The 21,116-nt window shown below is 41.5% G+C and overlaps 1 protein-coding gene across 1 annotated transcript in view; it reads left to right on the plus strand.

Moving 5' to 3' along the window:
- Positions 1-812: 812 nt before the first annotated feature.
- The window catches only part of ESRRG (estrogen related receptor gamma), a 583,686-nt gene continuing 563,382 nt past the window's right edge, over positions 813-21,116 (plus strand). Inside the window, exon 1 of the mRNA XM_065892087.1 lies at positions 813-1,007. The gene's annotated coding sequence lies outside the window, so the exon portion shown is untranslated. The remainder of the gene's footprint in view (positions 1,008-21,116) is intronic.

Consider the following 21,116-nt stretch of genomic DNA (forward strand, 5'->3'; position numbering starts at 1 on the left):
AAGGTCTGGAATTTCCATTCTCCTCCATGATCAGGTGGTAAAGAAGGTGATGCCAATACCAAACAGCATATTCACGTTCTGCATGGCTTGCCTGCCCCTAACATCCCACCAGCCTTATTCGATCAGTAGGTTCTACTGGAGTGAAATTTTACAGTTGTGCCTACTTTAGAATCAACAGTAATCAGATGGCCCCCAACCAAACAGGAATTTGAAAACTCCAGCCTCTGAATTCGGAAAGCAGAATAGAGAACTAGGTACCCCCATCCCCAATCCTATGTTAGTTTTTCCTCTGTTTATTTGTGAGCAATGTCCAGGGAGCCTGAAATACTCAACACAGGACTAGTATTAACCCACTGTGGATCTGAAGGTTTGTATAAGAAATCGAGGGGAATGCATTTTAAAAATTGGGATTCATTTTTTAAAAATTCTGTGAAAATACAGTACATAGGAGGTCAGGACAGCAGAGATTAGGGACTATATTTAACGTAAGTCCAGAGAATACCTTGCACTGTTAGCAGAGTCCAGCCAGTAACAGTGTTTAGTTTCCCAGGAACTGCGCTAATATAGTCGAGATGAAACCTGGGGTGGGGTGGGAGGGGCGATGCTTTCCATGCTCCTCCCCGATCTGTGGTAAGTCTGCTGGGTTGAACTGTGTGAAGTTGTCAAAGGTGGCTCTGCTCTCCAGCCCTTGGCACGAGCTCCGCTGAAATGTGATGCCATTGGTTTTCAGTAAAGGTTCCTTTCTGCAGGGCTGCAAACACAGATCAGCTGCTACTGTGTATACACAACCAGGGAGCAGATCAACCAGCACATTTAAAGCAGCCTTTTTAACCCCGAGACTTTCCAAGACCTCCTCTCCACGCAGGAACTTTCCTTCTCTGTTGTCAGATTGAGCACCGTGCTCTTGTCATCAGATCCGAGCTAGGCTCCCTGCAGCACAGTAGAGAGGCTTCCTTAAGACATTTGTCCTTGAAACTGCACCAAACTCTTGGAAGAACCCAGAACGTGTAAGTATGTATGATTTAGGCAGCAAGAGGACAGGGCAGAGCTGCAATCAACCATTATACAATATCCGATTAGCAGGGCAAGAGGGATTTTTCCGACGTTTTGTTACATTCATTTTCAATCCGTTCTGAGAAAACAAATCAATTCTAGCTTCTGATACAGTGACTTTGCAGTAGATGGGGTTGTATGTAATATGTTAGCTTTAACTATTTGCTGTTCTCATTTAGCATGGAGATGTGACTTGTGGGATGGTGATGGTGGGCATTAAACTATAAAACTTCTAAATTTTGATTAGGAATGATAATTGCTGGGCATGTGCATCTTATGAAACAAGTTTGCTTTGGGGAATGCTTTTAAAAGAATTAACCACCTAAATTCATGGACAGTAGAATGAATTTGGACCGTTCTCGCTCTCAATAAAACATATTAGTTTGCAGTTTTCATTTACTCATAAAGAGCATTCCGCTGAGGTTTTGTCTTAATTGAATCCTACCCAGTGCTGTCTGTGTGATGTTTTACTGGCGTGTGTGTATCCGTTTAAGTTACTTTGCTAGATTGCAGTCTGGTTAAACCTGTGTTTAGGCACTCTCTGGATCCTAAGAACCACCAGTGAAAGAAACGCTCACAGAATTTGGGAGGCGGTGGGTGGGTTTGTTGTAAAGGGTGGTCGTATTAGTTGCACAACGTGAATGGCTGTCAGATGGAGACCACAGACTGAATACTCTGAGGCTCTAAGTCAGATGTCAGCTTGTCCACTTTCATAACTCCAACCAGTAAAAGCTCGTGCCCCCTTGCTATCAATTTTTAATACGTACCAATACTTAGGTTTATAAGATTAATTTCTCTCAGATTAGGCTGATTGATAGCTGGACTGTGGTTTCTTAAGAGCTGGTTCCCTGAAACCCACAGCAGAGCTGCATTCCATTTAACTAGGGGATGTAAAAACGGGTAACCATGGATTCAGCCACCACTCACTGCCAGTGCAATGACTTGTTGTAAACAATACAAATGAGCCAGGAGAGCAGAGGCAACCAGACATGAAATGATTTTAATAGAAATTACGGTAAAAGGTCATGTGATGTGGTATCAGCTTCTGTTCAGTTTTAAAGGGAAAGTCTGTCTTTTCTCCCCCACCTCGCCTATTCCCAACCCACCCAAGTAGATGTCTCCACAGACTTGGCAGGTCCCATGCTCTGCTTCCGTGGAGAAGGGTGGCCAGGGTAATTCTGGGCAAAGTGTGGTGACTGGTGGATTTTCACGGTAAGTACCTTCCTTTTTAGAAACCAGAAGGACATCTGCGTCTTCCTGGGCTTCCTTCATGGAAGGTCATGCTAATTGTGTTCTAGAAGTCCTCAAGCTTTGATGTAAGAGGAATAGGTCATTTTGTCCCTTAGCTTTTACGGGATGCAACTGTCTTTTCTCTGCCTTCTGAAGCCTCTGGATTATTTCGTAACCTCGGTGTTTCTGAAAACTCTTATTGGCTTTAGAAGCAACTCCTGCAATATGGTAATGAACACACGCAGATACCGGGAGAAGTGCTGTGTCTAACCTCTAGGTTTGCATCCACGCAGACCTTTGCTGAGTTCTACAAGGACGAGCTTTTACAATACGATTTGCATTTCTCTGGTAGAAATGGTTTCCGTGTGCGAAAATGACCGTAGCGTTCGTAAACGTGCCTTCAACCAAGAAACATTAGCACACTGTACCTGTGTCAAGTGCTACCCTCATGGCTTGTTTGGTACTGATCCCAGCTGTGCTTAGTCAAAGGAAATGAAAGAAGAAACTCTAGTCTTCAGAGTCTGGGAGAAAAAGGGGCGCTTAGAAGCCAGATTTGGAGGGTGGTCCCTAGTTGGTACCTAGTGTGCACGAGTGAATGGGGCTCAGAGCCACTGTCGCAGACAACCCCAGGCACCTTGAGCAAAGGTCTGTCTCTATATGTGTTGTGTGTCAAGGTGAAACAGACCTGAACTGGTCTCTTGAGCCATACCACCTTCTGCGCACAGATGGTCGAAATCATCGTATCATCTTGGAACAAAAGATCATGCTGTGTTTATATTTCACCTCCTTTTACCATGCAGGAACTTCTGAATAGATGCGTGATTGTACACATATAGATGTCATACTGAATAAAAGAATTTGGGGCGTTTATTTTTCTATTAATACCTTCACTACGATAGACCCCATCGGCACATGAAAAAAGCATGGGGGTTGTAATGTAGAAGCTCAGTAAGATCAGAGCATCAGCCTTCTCTGTATACACTCAGGAGTTTTATCTAGTGGACTCTTTGTTTATACCTGTGAGTGTTAACGTAGTACTTATATTTAAGCTTTTTTTTTTTAAAATGAGATTTTTAAGATGTTGGAGTGCCTCATCGCATGCTTAGACTGAAGAATTCTTCAGAATGTTTTAGTTGTCTGTGGTCGCATGGTTTGTTAGCTATTCTAATATTAGCTTTGCTTATCAAAAAGAAACAAAAGAAGAAACTGTAGTCATTCATGTTGGGGGCCAGGGAGGAGCAATTTGAAGCTGACAGGGGAACACCAAGTCCAGGTGAGGTTTTGGGTAAATGATAATAAAATACATTATTTTTACTTTTCCCAGCCTTGATTCTCCACGTTGAAGAACAGGAATAAAGTATCAACTACAAGGTGGTTAGAAGCACAAACGGTGGAGTCAGACGTGGGTTAGAGTCTTTGCTCTGGACCTCGTTATGCTTAAGATTTTGAGCAAAGTGACCATCTCTCTGAGCTGCCACCTTGTCATCTGTAGATTGAGCAGGGTAATGCACACCAGCGGGTGGGTGAAAGCCTTAACTGAGCTAATGCATAGAAAGTATTACTGTTTCCCACCACGTCTGGCATATAGTAAGTGCTTCATAAGCTGTTCCTAGTTTCATTATTATTTTTGACCGAGGAAACATTTGGGGAAGTAGAATCCCGCTCTAAATGCTGGGTCAGAAAAAGACAAGATTCCCATCATGGGTTGGTCCTGTTCTAGTGACAGTTGGTACACGCAGTAACTGGGCATCACTCGGGAGATGGTGATTTAGTTTGTAGCCTAGTGTAGTGTTTTTATATAACATTTGCTAAAAGCCTAAAGTAGTATCTTTTTGCCATGTATTTTTTCATTTTCATGCAAGTTATGCAGGAAAACCAATTAATTGTTTTGTATTTATGATTTCTAGTAACTATGGCTATTGCGGTAACATGCACATTTTATCTATGATCCTATTGCTAGAGTTGAGAGCAGAAAAACACCTAGAGGTATAAGATATTCATCATTACATCGTACAAGCTTACATCCTACAAGCTTAAAACTAGTGGTAACTAGTTCTCAATGATAATCATATCTACTAAAGAGCAGTAATAATTAACAGGCTAGCTAATTAGACACTACCAAAGAGACATTTCTTTTTTAAAAAATTTTATTGAAGTATAGTTACTTACCATGTTGTGTTAATTTCTGCATATAGCAAAGGGATTCAGTTATGACATACATATTCTTTTCCATTACGGTTTATCATATTCTTTCCATTACGGTTTTTTCATATTCTTTTCCATTATGGTTTATCTTGAGAGGATTGTCTACATGTTTACTGTGTCCTTTGACCTTCCTGAAATCTAAGGTTCTGATTCTCTCCTTCCTTTCTCTCTCCCTTCCCTCCCTCTTTCCTTCCTTCCCTCCCTCCTTCCTTCCTTCTCTCCTGCCCTCCTTTTATCTCTTGTATATTCTCTCAACTCTATAGCATTTACTTTTTCTTTGTGAATCAGAAGGGTTCAGGGAACAGAAAAAGAGGGAGAGGAGACCCACAGTCTTTTTATGTTAGTCCTGGTTTTATAAATGGAAACTTTAAGAAGAGTCAGAAAAATCTGTTTTTCTTTCTCCCGCTATTGAACTGGAGAAGCACATCTGAAGTGACCTGCAGACTCCAGGGAAGCCTCGTTCGGTAGCTATTTGTTGATTCATTGATTAAACGGCATGGAGGGAAGGGGCATGGGGTATGGAGATCCCCTTAGTAGTGAGAGCTTTGAAACCCCAGGCTGCAATGTGCAGTAGGTTGGTTTCTCTGTGACCTTCCAACAACTAATCTCCTTTAAGATCGGAATCAAAGCAGTTAAGGGATTTTGTCAGATGGGTTTTGCCTACAGTCGGGGTTTTGGCAGTTGCGTGTCGAAGGCAATACATTCTTCACAGGGATATGAATTTTTTTTTTTTTTTTCCAGAAAGGAATGAAGACAAGGTGCCAGCAGGAATCTCTAGAGAGGGGCTCTTGTTTATCCATGGTAGTGTTCAGGCCGGGACAGCTGCAAGGTGGATGACTTTCTCACACTTCCCAGCCAACTTTCTCTTTAACCACCCTCGTCTGATGGCCTGGTCAACAAGTGCACTCATGCAGCGGGCCCCTCTCTGTAATCTTCTCTTCAAAGGGCAGAGAGAAAGCCTGAGATTAGAATCCGATATCATATGAGTGAGGATGGGTGTCTGGTATCTATTTTGGGGAGATCAGAGAGTGTAGAATTAGAGCTGGAAACTGTTCATTTTAAATGGATGAATGGGGACTTCCCTGGATGTCCAGTGGTTAGGGCTCCACGCTTCCACTGCTGAGGGTGTGGGTTCGATCCCTGGTTGGAGAACTAAGATCTCACATGTTGCATGTGGTGTGACCAAAAAAAAAAAAAAAAAAAAAAAAAAAATTAGGTGGATGAATGACTTGTCCAAAGTCACACAACTTATGAGTTGTACAACCAGGGCTAGAACTTGGGGTGTCTGACTCCCAGGATGGCACTCTTTTGAGGGCTCCTGCCTTTCAGTGAATATCACATTGGGAAAAAAAAATCCGGTTTAGGGAATAGTAAGACTATCTTAAAGAGATTGCTCAAAAGAGTCATATAGGTCTCGTTCTAACCCTGAAGCCATAATTTAGAAGCTCTGTGAGCCTTGGGAAAGATACCAAGCCATCTGAGCTGTGGTTTTCCTCACTGTAAAATTGAGATCAGAATAATTAATCAATGGTGATAACTAAGCAATAAAAATAATGCTTATAGTTTAGGTTTGTTGTGTGGATTAAATAAGATTACATGTGGAAGGTACCTAAGCTTATGCTTGACACAAGATAGATATCAGTAAATATTATCGTCATTCTTCTTTTTTTTTTTCAAGGTTGGTGGTAGAGTCTTCGTGTAGGGTAGAATTATGAGGAAAGGCTTTAGGAAGGCATCTGGAATAGAGTAGCTCAATGGTTTTCAACCTTTTTCTTCTGCTTTAACACACACAGAGAAACGTACGTGAAGAATTACTGCGTGCCTGGTATAGGATGATCAATAAATAATAACACGATGGTGGTGATGATCATGGTGGTGGTGGTGATGACAGATGCTGATCGGTGAGGTGTACATACCACAGATGAGCCCAGGACTATACACGAGTCCCCAGAGCTTTAGTCTGGATTGCACTGCTTTCTTTCCCACACTAGAGAGGAAGTCAAAATGTGGGTGAGTAAGAGTTGGTGCCATTAGAAGTGCATCTACACTCATTTAAATTAAAAAGAAAATCATCGGCAGACTTTAGTACTTTGTTACTGGTAACAAATTACTGGCAAAATACCAGTTGGCCTAGAAGATGCCGTCTTTCCTGGAGAAACATGATTTTGAAAGGTGCTTTACATCCCAGACCTGGAACTATTGAATACATGGGTTTGAATTCTGGTTCAACCACTCACGAGCTGTGATGACCTACGGAAGTAACTGAACCACTCTTAATCTCTATTCCCTCATCTTTAATTGGAGTCATAGTGGTACCCACCTCATACTGTTGTTGTGAAGATTAAACGAGTTAACACATGAAAAGTACTAAGAAAAATGTCTGGCACACAGTAAGTGTTAGCAATTATTTTTTTTAATATTATTTATTTTTGGCTGTGTTGGGTCTTTATTGCTGTGTGCGGGCTTTCTCTAGTTGTGGCGAGCGGGGGCTACTCTTCGTTGCGGTGCACGGGCTTCTCGTTGCGGTGGCTTCTCTTGTTGCAGAGCACGAGCTCTAGGCGCACGGGCTTCAGTAGTTGTGGCACACTGGCTCAGTAGTTGTTGCTCGCAGGCTCTCTAGAGCGCAGGCTCAGTAGTTGTGGCGCACGGGCTTAGTTGCTCCGTGGCATGTGGGATCTTCCAGGAACAGGGATGGAACCCGTGTCCCCTGCGTTGGCAGGCGGGTTCTTAACCACTGCATCACCGGGGAAGCCCTAGTGTTAGCAATTTTTAGACGTTTTTGTCTCCAAGCTATCTGATGGGGCAGCGTCCTACCTTGAGAATTTTTCCCTCTGAAAATTGTCATTTTTAATGTTAACCATGGTATCATTAATACATAAAACTGTGTTTTAGTTTTCACACAGTACAAGCTGCCTTTATCATGTACTTAACCGTTGAAAAAGGCATTATGTCATGTGTTTTAAATGGTATCTTAATTGATTTAATTCTCCCATTATTCTTACGAAATAGTTACCTCCATCTTACAAATGAGAAAATAGAGCCTGTAAGAGGTGATAGAACTTGCCCAGCTAGTGAGTGACAGAGAAGAGCCTCCAGTTTAAAATCTTCTTTACGTATCTCCCCTACACTGCTCACTAAGTTGGAGACAGTTTGCAGAGGTGGTGGGAAAAGTGTATTTTCTGGAATGAAAGAGACCCAAGAATCATGAAATGGCTTTCTTCTAGGACATTCAGAAGACTCAAACTAGAAACAGGGAAGATGATCACAGTAAAAAGCAATTTAATTTATTTACTCGATAATCAGAAAAATCTGGAAATATACTTTAATTTGATTTTTAAGGACAGGAAGAGATAAGAGACAGAGGTGGAAAAGGATAATGAATAATGAGGAGGAGAAAGAAAAGGAGAAAGAGGAGAGTGAAAGAGAGAGAGAGACAGACACACAGTGGCGTAAGTACATGCCTGTCATTTAACATTCAAGCAGTCACGGAGGTAGATGGTCTGGAATCACCTTCCTCATTTTAGACCTTCTTTTGTCCAAAACAGCACAACCAGAAATAATGGATTGGGGATTTACACTATGGTATTTTGCCTTTAAATCCAGTGCATTTTTCTGCTACATTTTGCCGCCTTTTGAGACATAAAGATTCATACAATGATATAGACTCATAAAGAGAGAGAAGTATAGGTACACTGACACGGAGACAAATAATATTAGAACTGTCTTTTAGCTTTTATAGACATTAACGTGGAGATTTTCTAAAGTCCTGTTGTGGTTCTGCAACTATAGACATAAGTTAGATTAATCTATATTCAGAAGACTAGGTGTTTAAAAGTGTTATTAGATATTTAATGCTTTTTATTTAAAATTCGTTTTTACTTCTCTTATTGAGTGGATTTTCAAAAAAAAAAAAAAACTTGTGAGCTATGTCAGTCACCTTGTATTCCCAATTTTACAGATGAAGAAAATGAGTTATGCAGGGGTTACATTATTTCCCTAAGACCATAGTAGTTGATAACAGATATGAAAGTCATTCTCTGGTTTTTGACCCTCCAGAAAAAGACTTTTCTCTTTCCTGTGATGATCTCTTCTAATTGGTATGGTTATCGCTTAATCAACTTCTAAGAACTTGGGGACACTTGGATGGAAAAGTCACACCTGTGTACATAATGAGGGCCTTTCTTGGAAACGGAAAGAGGGGTTGATCCTTTCATGCAGGTTTTGCTCTTGCCTTCAAATCTGGAATACCATCAACTGGTCTTTAAGGAATGATGTACGGGCTATAGTTTACAACGTTCTTTTCTTCCCTAGAATCCAGGCTGGGCACTGGAGAGAATCCTGTGCCTTGTTGCGCTTTAGCCTCCTGGGGTCCACCAGATGCTATGGTGTCTTCCCCAGAGAGTTGCCTGCTGCTCCCATGATATGTCCGACTGGCACTCTGTTTGTAAAGCAGATGGAGTTCCCTTCCAAGAGGTACTTCCTGCTCTGCATGTTTGTTTTGAAGAATTGGGTTTTGGTAAGTACAGGGGACCAGGAAAAAAGGGAGGTACCAGACTGTTGTGTGAGAAATGAGAGGCAGTCCAAGACAGAGTGAAAAGAGGGAAAAGGGAAATCTTTGTAATTTCCAAGGTTAAGGCCAAGGTCAGACCACCTTCTAAATCAGTTTGAGCAGAATCTCTAAAGTTAGGCCAAAGTTAGTTGGGCAAAAACCCCAGGGTCCTTCTTGGGGAAAAAAATGGTAACTGTCCAATTACCCTTTTTCAGTGTTTAAATGATGGAGGTGGAGAGGAAGGATTATAAGCGGTAAAAGGGGTGGCTTTTGACCTTTTGCCTTAGAAGGTCATGGAACCATACGACCAGCTTTGAGAAAAGCTGCTTGAGAATAACTGTGCTTGTTGATAAACAATTGTTTTCTTACCGTGTCCACTGAAATAACATACAGAATGACTCCCTCTAGATTTAAGTATTTCTTCTAATAATACATGATATTTGTGTAGTGAAAGTTTATGATGTCACAAATTATCATTTCCCTTTTATAGCTGAGTTAACCTAGCAAGATTAAGTGGCTTCTTGAGATTAACACAGCTTGTTAAAAAGAGAGCAGAAGACTCAAAATTGAGTCTTCTGACATCTAGATCTGGATCGCTCCTACCTCTTAGAGAATCCAGTCTTGGAAGAGGGTTGGTGTGGGGTAGGACTGATGACATTAGTGGGAAGGACATTAGGAAGAGGAAAAATCAGTCCTGAAAATATTAGAAGAAACAACTCGTGATGTCTTTTTTTTTTTTGGTGGGTGTGGTACATATGGCTTCAGGATGGTACAAAGATTCTGATTTTATCCTCAAAAGAAGATGAAGGCCATGGGGGGCAGGAAAAGGGAAGCCGCCCTGGGTGGCTCATAAAGGATGCAGGTGACTTCTCCCCCCCACCCCCCAGCCCCAGTCCCCAGACTTTCCTATCTTAGGTCGGGTAGTTGAGTGGAAATACACTCCCTGCTTCTCAGAAAATGGAATTGAGGCATCTCTAAGCAAAAGAGAAATGACCTTGTACACGCAGACTTAGTTCCTGTTCATTTGTTGTCCCACCCACTTTACCATGTCATAGGAGCATAATCCCTGTCAGTAATATCGTCTTCAATGTGAAGGGACAACTAAATGAGATCCAGGATGTGGGTGGACGGTGCAACATTCCTTCATCAGAGCGATTAATAACCAGAGGATAAAACTGCATTGGCCTGATACTTTGTTAAAACATGGGTGTCATTTTTTTTTTTCCCTTTGGAATGAAACCTTGTAAGTCATGTGTATATTAGAAGGTGAAAAGAAAAGTGAGTCCTCTCTCATACGAGCTCTATTTTACTGACATCAGGTAAATAAGATCCTAACCCAGTTCTGGATAATAGGGTGAATTTCTTGGTCTGGCTTAATTCTAAGACTATGACAGGGAAGTTACGTATTTTATAATGGCTCTGAAATCTTCAAGTTGATCCGGCATTACTCAGCATTTGACCGTAGATTCCTGCTAGGAAGTCCATTCAAGCTACCGCTAATGCTTCAAAAGTACTGTATGTTACCGGCAGAGTAAAGACACTGGTGTCCTATAGATGCCGACTTTTTTGCCTTCAAATCATTTTTAACCAGAAGCAGCTACCAGCTAATCTTTCAGCATTACTTTTAGAAGGTCAAACTCCTATCACCATATGGACAACAAACATTTTCAGCTGAAGGATGCATGCTTAAAATCAAAATGTCGTTTGTACGCTAGAGGTTTGCTCTCTATTTCTCTCCATTGGATTAGTTAATAATCAAGTTAATTTTGGTAAAGCTTCACTTTCATACTCCTAGAAATTAGAAGAAAATATTGCTTCCATTCATTTGCTATGTTACACAGACACAGTACATGGCAAAGGTAAAAGATAAAAGATCAATTCTTATGGATCTCAGAGTTTCAAGCTTTTAAGGCTGTGTTATAGAAATTTTGTAATTATTGTGGGTAATCTTGCAGAAAATTAAATGTTGAGTTTGCATATGTGAAGAAGTTTGTACTGTTTTGCTCACCATAGTTTGTTAGTGCTAAGTATCTCACTGTCCCCGTCAGGCTTTGGGTTTCACTTCACTGCTAGTAAAATGCTATTTGTAGCATGAATGAAATCCCCGGCAGGGGCACACCATCTTACGTTTGAGGCATATTTTAGAGAACTTGGCGTCTGTAGTTTACTCGTCTGCTTCTAAAATGGCTCTAGACCAGCAGTTCTCAGCTAGGGGCAGTTTTGCCCCCAAAGGACAATGTTTGAAGACATTTTTGATTATTACAACTGGGAAGAGTGTGCTATGGGCATGGAGTGAGTAGACACCAGGGATGCTGCTAAACATTATTCAGTGCACAGGGCAGCTCCCTACACAACAAGGAATTAGCCAACCTCAAATGTCAACAGTATTGAGATTGAGAAGACTTGCTCTTCCAAAATTTGAAAGGTAGGGGAGAAAGTGGGTCGCTTCAAAATTTCAGATTTTTAAAATTAATTTATTATTATTATTATTTTTGCTGTGTTGGGTCTTCGTTTCTGTGTGAGGGCTTTCTCTAGTTGTGGCAAGCGGGGGCCACTCTTCACCGCGGTGCGCGGGCCTCTCACTATCGCGGCCTCTCTTGTTGTGGGGCACAGGCTCCAGACGGGCAGGCTCAGTAGTTGTGGCTCACGGGCCTAGTCGCTCCGTGGCATGTGGGATCCTCCCAGACCAGGGCTCGAACCCGTGTCCCCTGCATTAGCAGGCAGATTCTCAACCACTGCACCACCAGGGAAGCCCCTCAGATTTTTTTTAAATGGACAATTTCATGATTCAAAATTTCCCCATGGGATGTAGAATAAAGATGAAAAATCCAAACAAGTCATATGCTTGCTTTAAAAATATTTGGAATGTAATATATGCATTGTGGCTATTGAACTACATATAACAGCCACCGTCGTGACAATATCAATAGCTATGACTCGTACAGAGCTTGCTGTGTACCAGGTGCTGTCCAGAGCATCTTCCCATTTACTGATTCAGCTCATCCTCAATGCAGCTCTACCAAGGAGGTATCATGACTGTGCCCTTCAGTACTCAGACACATCCGTGCTCTAGTCTGTAGAAATAAGGTGAGCTCCTGGAAGGAATTGTAAGGAGCAGAGCAGTGGCGGCACTGACAACAGTACGTTTGGGAAGAAGAAGGCTTTATCGTTCTAAATGCCCCTGGTTCCTCAAGCTTTTATTCTATGGGGCCGTTATTGCCAAAGTGCTTCTCTCAGAAGTTAGGATGGTCATCGTAAAGCAGGTTTATATTTGCTTCTAGAGGGAGAAAACGAAAAAGGTTTTATAACTCTCTGCTTGCCAGTTCTGTACCCGGTTCCACGCCTGTCTGTCTTTTCCTTTCCAGTAACCATTCTCAACTGAACTGGTCTTCCGGTTGTGTGTAACTGACAGAGAGTGAATATCCCTTGCAGCTCAGCCTTGTAAATTATGAAGTGGTCACTCATACTTGTGGCCGTATGAGCTTCTCTGGCTTTCTCTGTCTTATCTCCAGAGTTTGTAGTGGGGATATGAGCTCTCCCTTTAAAATTTCATCATCGGGGTGGGTTTGATCCACTTAAAACCTCATGTTTCAAAGAAAAATAAGTACAGTTTCTCTAGGCAAGCCTCACGGTAGATTCTCCAAGAACATATTTAACCATGGAATCTTCCCTAGAAATGCCACCTCAAAAGTCATATTCCCAGTGGGGATTTCTGGGGGATTTGGGAAGTTAGCTAGATTTGCTGCTTTCACACCTTCTGAGGGTTCTGAGTCCAGTGAATTAAGTTCGTCATAGCTACACATCTTACCTTTGCCAAACTGGCCTGTTGTATTAAACCTCAGTTGCCATAGAAAACCGGAAAGGAAAACATCGCAAATAACTAGGAATATATCAGTATTCTGAGCAGCAGTATTTATGGGGCACTAATGGATATCCTAGGCTATTTATCTTTCTAGTAGCAGTTGAAACACCCCTGTCTTTTTCTTACTGTAAAAGGCCTTCCTGTTAAGCAGAGAGTCCCCAAGCCTGGTACTAGAGTTGGGGAAAAGTGACATTCTAGTGCTTGATTTCTTCCTCATTGAAAACCCAAAATAGAATGCAGTAGGGATATATTCAAGTTTGGAGAGTCTGCAGGGAGACCGGCATAATAGGGGTGGGGTAGAAAGTTGGATAGAAAGAGGCCCAGTTCTCATGGTCCTTATCCCTTTCTGTTTCAAAGGATAGTCACCATTCATTTGTTCATAGTGGGCTTCTCTGTGCCTAAAGACTGATTCTTTTTTTTTTTTTTTTTTTTTTTTTTTGCGGTACGCGGGCCTCTCACTGTTGCGGCCTCTCCCGTTGCAGAGCGCAGGCTCAGCGGCCATGGCTCATGGGCCCAGCCGCTCCGCGGCATGTGGGATCTTCCTGGACCGGGGCACGAACCCGTGTCCCCTGCATCGGCAGGCGGACTCTCAACCACTGTACCACCAGGGAAGCCCTAAAGACTGATTTCTTATGTGCAACTCATAGTTTATTTTGTTCAAGTTTCAATAAAATGTATAAGGAATGCCCATGCTTTGGAGAACTTCTAATACTATCCGCATGTTACCTTCAGTCTTTTTTCAAGCTCCTGGCCACTCTTGTTTTCTGTGGAGGGAAGGCCTGGAATGCTACTATTACTGGGGTTATAATGTGTGTATTGCAGTACATACTTCTGGAGTCTTAAGAAACTGGACTCATTCACTACTTAGCTTTCTAAAAAATCTGAGGTCTACAAAGTTAGACTCAACCTCTGTACTCACTAAAATGCAGATTCCATGCCTCTAGCCCCATGTTTTAAATAGGAATCTCTAGAGGGTGGGCTCCAGTAACTTGTATTTTTAGAAACACCTCATGGGATTCCGATACACTTCAGAGTTTGGGGAGCGCCGGGTTTGCCAACATCCTTTCTCCCTCTGTGATATCCTTTCCGTTCCGCAGCAGTAGAGAGAAATCTAGAGAATTTTAACTCTTCTAGTTGAAGGTTCTTCTCACTTTGAAGGAGCCTGTCTTTGAGCGTAGTAACTCACTCCCCCAGTTTATAAGCAGCCCTTTTTATGGTTGGCCCTATGGTGGTTGGGTAACCTAAATGATGTGATAATGAGGGTGGACCAAAGGTCACAAGATTGTTAACATGTGTGAGGAGATTGTAGGCTTAGCCTCTCAGGTGAGGGAAAGGTTAACGCATCAACTGTACCAACACTTCAAAGCATGGAGCTGGTTTGCTGCGCTAACTTAATTATCTGTGCTATTGATATCTTTGACGAACATATCTGTACGCCAGATACCGTTCCTTCACAGGAGGAGAGAGCAGGAGATGGCTCTTCCGTTGCCAACTTCCTAAAATGCTTTTGAGAGTCAGCTGGGTTGCTTAGTCCTTTCTTGCTCTTGGATTAAATATAAAAATAACTCTGTAAAGCATATCAACCCTCTTTTCCCTGTCTGCGGAAACGGCACTCTCCTAGGCTTTTTCTAGCACCCATTAGAGAAGGAGGAAGAGAGGAAGGGTGACAGCATGTGAGACCCCGGAGCCCCACATCAGATACTCCTCCAGAATGGATGCCGCTGTTAGATCTCGGCTGAGGAAGGGAAGGGGGGGTTGCACAGGTGCCTGGCTGGTCCAGGGCTGATTAAGCAGTGGGAGCCTGTCCTGATTCTCACCACCCTTCTTTCCTTCTCTCTGTAACCATGTTAGTTTCATTGACGTAGCCGTCAGAAGCCCAGAAGGGAAAGAAGTACAACCCAAACCAGATGACGTTTTCATTTCTAAGCCATACGAGTGTTGGATGTCAAGTAACATTTGAAACTATAAACCAAAAGGAAGGATTTGTCTCTACCTGGTTTTTGCTGCTGCAAACCGGCCTCAGCTCTGTTACCACTAAAACAGTAGCACTGGTTTGCAAACAGCTTTCCAAAGAGAAGGACTTCAACCTCTGACACTCCCCTTTGATGGTAGCTCTCGAGGACAGATTTTCCCTGCTAGGTGTTGCTTTCATTTTTTACCTCCTTACAAGGAGCATTTTTGGGTTCGTGTCCTGAGCGATGGAGTGATGGGCTTATTTTGGAGCGGCCGGATCTGTTGATCTTTCTGCCATGGGTGTGATCTGAAATGTAAAGAAAGCAGATGACTCAACCTTCTCACTGCCCTGAAATGAAATACGGTGCCCTGTGCTCTGCCACCAAAAGGTGGCTTGCCGTTGAAAAGCTAGGATGTTTCCTAGGCAGAGACCAGGGCAGACATGTTCAGCTTCGCATTTTTTTTTTTCACTCTTGTAAAAAGTCTCTCACACAGGATGCCCCAGCTTTCAAAACATGGTTATTTTCATGATAAAAATGCTGGGGAGAGAGTGCCGGAGCGTCATGAAAAACCAGCTGCGGCACCCTGAGTGATGTTAATACAAATAGAATTAATTCACACTCCGGGGGTGTCTCGGGAATCCATTTTAAGTTGCCACTTAAACTTGGGCTTGAGGTTTTCCCCCGTGACCGCCCATGTTGAAAAATGTTTGCTGAACAAGGCAGTGCTGGGCTGTCCTCGATCTATAAATTCACTCAAACTAATTCATTAACTAACCCTTGATTTTAACTAGAAGCGAGCAGAGGTTAAAAAGTAAATGGTGGTTTCATGTTCTTGTTTAGCAGCGAGGTTGTTACCAATGTCATACCTGGCATATCACTCTTATTTTGGGGAAAGAACAAAGATGAAGTAGTTATCATTAGTGGGTTCTTTAATGACGTGATTTCTTAGTTCATTAAGGATTAGGTTTCAAAACATATCTGATTTGTAGATTCATTGAAGAGAATGCTGATTCCTTGTATCTTGCATTCCATTTACTCTGGGGCAAAAGTAAGACTTTCCATGTCTTTCTAGTTCTCCCAGCCTTTCTCTGTATTCCTGCACAGTGAATTTAATAAAGAAACTATCTTGGAGTAATAATTCTGACAAGCCCTGGACATTCCTTTGGGAGATGAGGACTGACCTTTTCCTGTTTCTAATAAAACCTCTGTGAATTTGGGCTTGGCTCTTCTGCAGTCCTGTGCCACTGTCTTTTTATTCCAGAGTTAAGGGTGGGATGAGCCCATTTATTTCCTCTGAATTGGAAGTGTGAATGCGGTCCTGGGCTCTTGCAAGGTTTGTAACACTCATGCCTATCACGTTTGGTTCTTAACACGCATTTAGCTACTTCGATTTATATTATCTTCCTTTTTTGTTGTTGTTAGATTTTGGTTTTTATTTGTGATTCAATACCCCATCCATTTCTAAAAGGACTGGGAAGGAGTGCTTTTGTGATATGGGGTTGAATTCTACTCTGGTGATTGACAGGCCATTTTATCCTAACTGTGACACACTGGCAATTTTAAAAGCTTCGTTTTCGTCTTTGTCTTAAACAAGGAGCATTTCCCACCTTATTAACTCCTGATAATCCCACTGGATGGATAATCTGGAATGGAAGAACTTAAGACCTTTTGGAGAAAAAAAGAACAAATCCACAAAATCTCTTATGATTATTTCTTATGGTCACTAAAAATATTTGGCATGCTAAGTAAAATAGCCTATCTATGGAAGTTAGATATTAAATTAGAATAATGGATATAAAATAATAATTTCTAAGGGATATCTTCTCCACAGTCTCAAGAAGATACCTGTACATTTGTTTTGATTGTTTAGGCATACCCAGAGGTATTTATTCCCTTGTGTCTGTCTCTCTCTCTCTAGTGTTCAATGTGGTTTTGATTTTATGACTCAAAGTTGACTCTTTTCTCCTGAGTCCTAGCATATTCCCTGAGAAACAGAATAATTTAGATGCGTAGAAAGGCAAAAATCTCTGGATAAAGTTAATTTAATATGTATGACACAGCAAGCAAGTTTCTATTAAATTCCAGTGAACAGGGTAAGTGTGGCTTTACTCACAATAACGGCACTGGTCCAGCCCTCTGCAGCCAGGTAAGACTACAGTTTTCTGGCCAGGATTTATTTGGCACCATCTTTCTTTAGCTCGCTTAGCTAAATTATACAAATATGAGAATCAAATAAATGATGGAGACATTAAGGAGTTCAGAGGAGGGCTTCCCTGGTGGCGCAGTGGTTGAGGGTCCTCCTGCCGATGCAGGGGACACGGGTTCGTGCCCCGGTCCGGGAAGATCCCACATGCCGCGGAGCGGCTGGGCCCGTGAGCCATGGCCGCTGAGCCTGCGCGTCCGGAGCCTGTGCTCCACAATGGGAGAGGCCACAGCAGTGAGAGGCCCGCGTACCACAAAAAAAAAAAAAAAAAAAAAAAATGTTTAAGAAGTTCAGAGGAAAGGGGAAATCACTGGACTCATAAAAACCTTTAAGTGGATCTATAGTATCTTCAAATTAAATGTAACTCGGCAAAGGCTTTTGTTGACCTTCACTCAGTCATCATTTCCTAGCATTCTTTTCCACTTCAGCCATGTGCTTTGCATTGCCTTCTCAGTGGGAGATTGGATGGCAGCGAGAAACTCATAGTCTTTTTTAAGAAAAATATTTTTTTCTAAATGAAACACAAATAGAGAAAACGACATGAGTCAAATGCATGTCCTGATGCTCTGTATATTTATATATTATAGATATATTGTATAAAATATATGTACATATATGTGTGTGTATGTGCTGGTTATGTATATTGTATATATATTGTATACTAGCTGGGACAAGAAGTAGAACTTTGCCTCTCCAGAAACCCCTCCAGGTGCCTCACCCAATCACAGACCTTTGTACCCCCATAAGTAACCATTATCCATTATAATAGTCACCTCATTATATTTTTAGAAACATGTTTATTACCCAGTGGGCACCCGCAAACGCTATGTTCAGTCTTGCCCATTAAAAAAAAAATTGGTATACAATTTAGTCTTTTTCAATCTGTAAAGTTCCTTCTTAATCCCTTTCATTTCCTTACAATTTATCTATTGAGGAACTTGGGCAGCCCGTTTGACCTATAGAGTTTCACTGAGCCTGAGTTTTCACAACTACACACTCATAGTGCATTCAGACAAGTTCTTCAGCCCCTGCCTGTCCTGCAAATTGGCAGTTAGATCCAGAGACTGGATCAGACTCTGGTTTGATCCCTTTGGCTAGACTATTGGTGGTGGTTGGCAAGGCTACAATCATTATTGAAGCTCAAATTGTCCCACTCTAGCCAGTGGGGACCTCTACAAGTTGGTTCTTGAGTCCTTTGATCATTGCCTTAAAAGCCTTTGATAACTTCCTTGTTATCTGGTCGTACAAGATGTTCCAGGTTTATCTTGCACATTTCCTGCCCTAGATCTGGACTCACCCATTTCTGCAAGAAGCCCTAGTTTCTCTAGGTGAGAAATGTTACAGTCCGAGTGCTAAGGATGCTCACTGCTGCTGGGTTGGTCATTGTTTCCTAACTTTTTGTAAAGGACAGGATTGGGAATCTATCCATCTATCTATCAAAATCTCATTAAAATGATAGATATATTTTATAGTCTATTTTACTACATATTTTATGAACTTATGAGTTCATATTGATACTCCAAATTTGAGATTATAGAGTTTTATTTCACCTCTTCTGCATTACATTTATATATCCTTCCATCCCCAAGAATGTTGATTCTTCTTTTTAATATAAATTTATTTATTTATTTATTTATTTAATTTATTTATGGCTGCGTTGGGTCTTCGTGGCTGCGTTGGGTCTTCGTTGCTGTGTGTGGGCTTTCTATAGTTGCGGCGAGCAGGGACTACTCTTCGTTGCGGTGTGCGGGCTTCTCATTGTGGTGGCTTCTCTTGTTGCTTAGCATGGGCTCTAGGCACGTGGGCTTCAGTAGTTGTGCCATGTGGGCTCAGTAGTTGTGGCTCACGGGCTCTCTAGAGCACAGGCTCAGTAGTTGTGGTGCACGGGCTTAGTTGCTCCGCGGTATGTGGGATCTTCCTGGACCAGGGATCAAACCTGTGTCCCCTGCATTGGCAAGTGGATTCTTAACCACTGCGCCACCAGGAAAGTCCAAGAATGTCGATTCTTAAGGACACAGGGGAATAATAGAATTAGAGTATCATGTAATTACTCATTTGTTTTATCCTATATTATGTGCACAATAGTCTCAGGAGAACAATGCTAATACTAGGACCATTGTAGTTACTGAAAACATTAAGCTTATTTTTGCATATAGTACCCCCATCCTTCCCTCATTTTTAAATAGTTGTGCTATATCTACATTGTCAGAGCATGTAGCCATTAGATACTCTGCCCTCTGCTTCTTAGCCTCCTTCCAGGCTTAATTCTACAGCTAACTACATATTTTAATATCCACCACTAATCCCTATGTTGATGGCCTAATTGTTTTGATTGCCTGAAGGTCATTCTCTAGTATGTTCTTCTGAAAGGACTCATGGGAACAATATTTTTTCAGTTCCTGCTTATATCCATGCCACTTTGTTTGAACCTTTTATACTTGCAAGTCAGTTTTGCTGGATATAAAATTCTTTTCTTTTGTTTAGTATATCAAATAGACAACTCTTTTTTCTTCTGGCCTAAAGCATTGCTTTAGAAAACTCTGATGTTAAGTTAATTTTCTTTACATTATAAGTCATGTACTCTTTTTGCCTAAAAACCCAAAGGATTTTATTATTTTATATGTCTTGGTATTGTTTTGGGGGGGGGTCAGTGTTGGCAGGTACATGATATAATTTTTCAGTGTAACTTCAGGTTTTTTTGTATTTGGGGAAATTTTCTTGAATTATAATTATTAGTATTTGTTATATTTCCTTGCTTTGGTTTGTTCTTCAGAATCTCTTATTATTTTTATGTTCAGTTTTCTTTGCCTATCTTTACTATTTGTCTCTCTTCAAACCCTTTCATCTCTTTTTTTTTTTCTTTTTTAGCTTTCCTGCTTTTTACGTTTTATATTTATTAAGGGATTATCTGTTGCATATTTTTGTTTCTAGTTTAGGTGGCATTTATGAAATATTTTTTTCCCTTTTATTTCACTTCTTTTCTGAGTCCTGTCACCATATTTATGAGTTCTTTTAACCTGATGGTGGTGTTCTTTTGTATTTTATATCCTTTCTTTAAGCTTCTTTTGAACTGATAAGTTATAGTTTTGATCTGTTTTGTGAGAATGTCTTTCCAGCATGCTTTTGTTGTCTTTAGGGATTTTTTTTTTCTGCTCCTTATTCTTTTACGTTACTATAATAATTTTGTATGGGATTTGACATTGATACTTCTCCATTGTTCACTTTTATGTGACATTAATTTTCCTGTCCTTTTAGAACAAGGTAGGGCGCAAGAAGTCTCACTGCCCTCACAGAGCTTTCTCTTCTGTGTGTGTGTCTGTGTGTGTGTGTGTGTGTGTGTGTGTGTGTGTGTGTGTGTGTGTATAGTGTTAGGGGTTAAAAAATATGGTAGATTGCTTTCTGGGATTCCCTGCTGTTCTCCCCTCCCCCACTTTGATCTAGACCTCTCTTTCTTGCAGATCTCTTATTCAATACTGCTCAAGTTTAATGTCACTTGTAGCAGTGTCTCATTGGTGGGGGCTTACTTGGAAAGGAGCCCTGGTGTCTTGACAACTCATGGGGACTACATTGATCTATTACTTTCAATCCTAGGTACAATGGGGTCCTTGCACTTGGGTGTTGAAAAGTATAAAACCCCTCCCAGTTATAGCTATTGTTCCAAATTGGCCCATTGAATTTTCCAGTGAGTACTGTTGGCTATTTGTAGAATTCTTCTGTTTCAGGCCCATGAGATGCCACGCCCATTACTTCCTTCTTCCTCTCATCCACATGCTGATTCCATGTAGGATTTGTGACTTCTTGGTGGTTTACCCCCATCAACTTGCTTGGGATTCATGAGGAAATTATGTCCCCTAGTTTTGTTTTAAATGTTGTCCATGAGTTTTAGGTTTTGTTGTCTAGTTCTATTTTTTTTTTTTTTTTTGCGGTACGCGGGCCTCTCACTGTTGTGGCCTCTCCCGTTGCGGAGCACAGGCTCCGGACGCGCAGGCTCAGTGGCCATGTCTCACGGGTCCAGTCGCTCCACGGCATGTGGGATCTTCCGGACCGGGCCACGAACCT

Source organism: Phocoena phocoena, chromosome 1 (genome assembly GCF_963924675.1).
Source record: "Phocoena phocoena chromosome 1, mPhoPho1.1, whole genome shotgun sequence".
Taxonomy (NCBI): domain Eukaryota; kingdom Metazoa; phylum Chordata; class Mammalia; order Artiodactyla; family Phocoenidae; genus Phocoena; species Phocoena phocoena.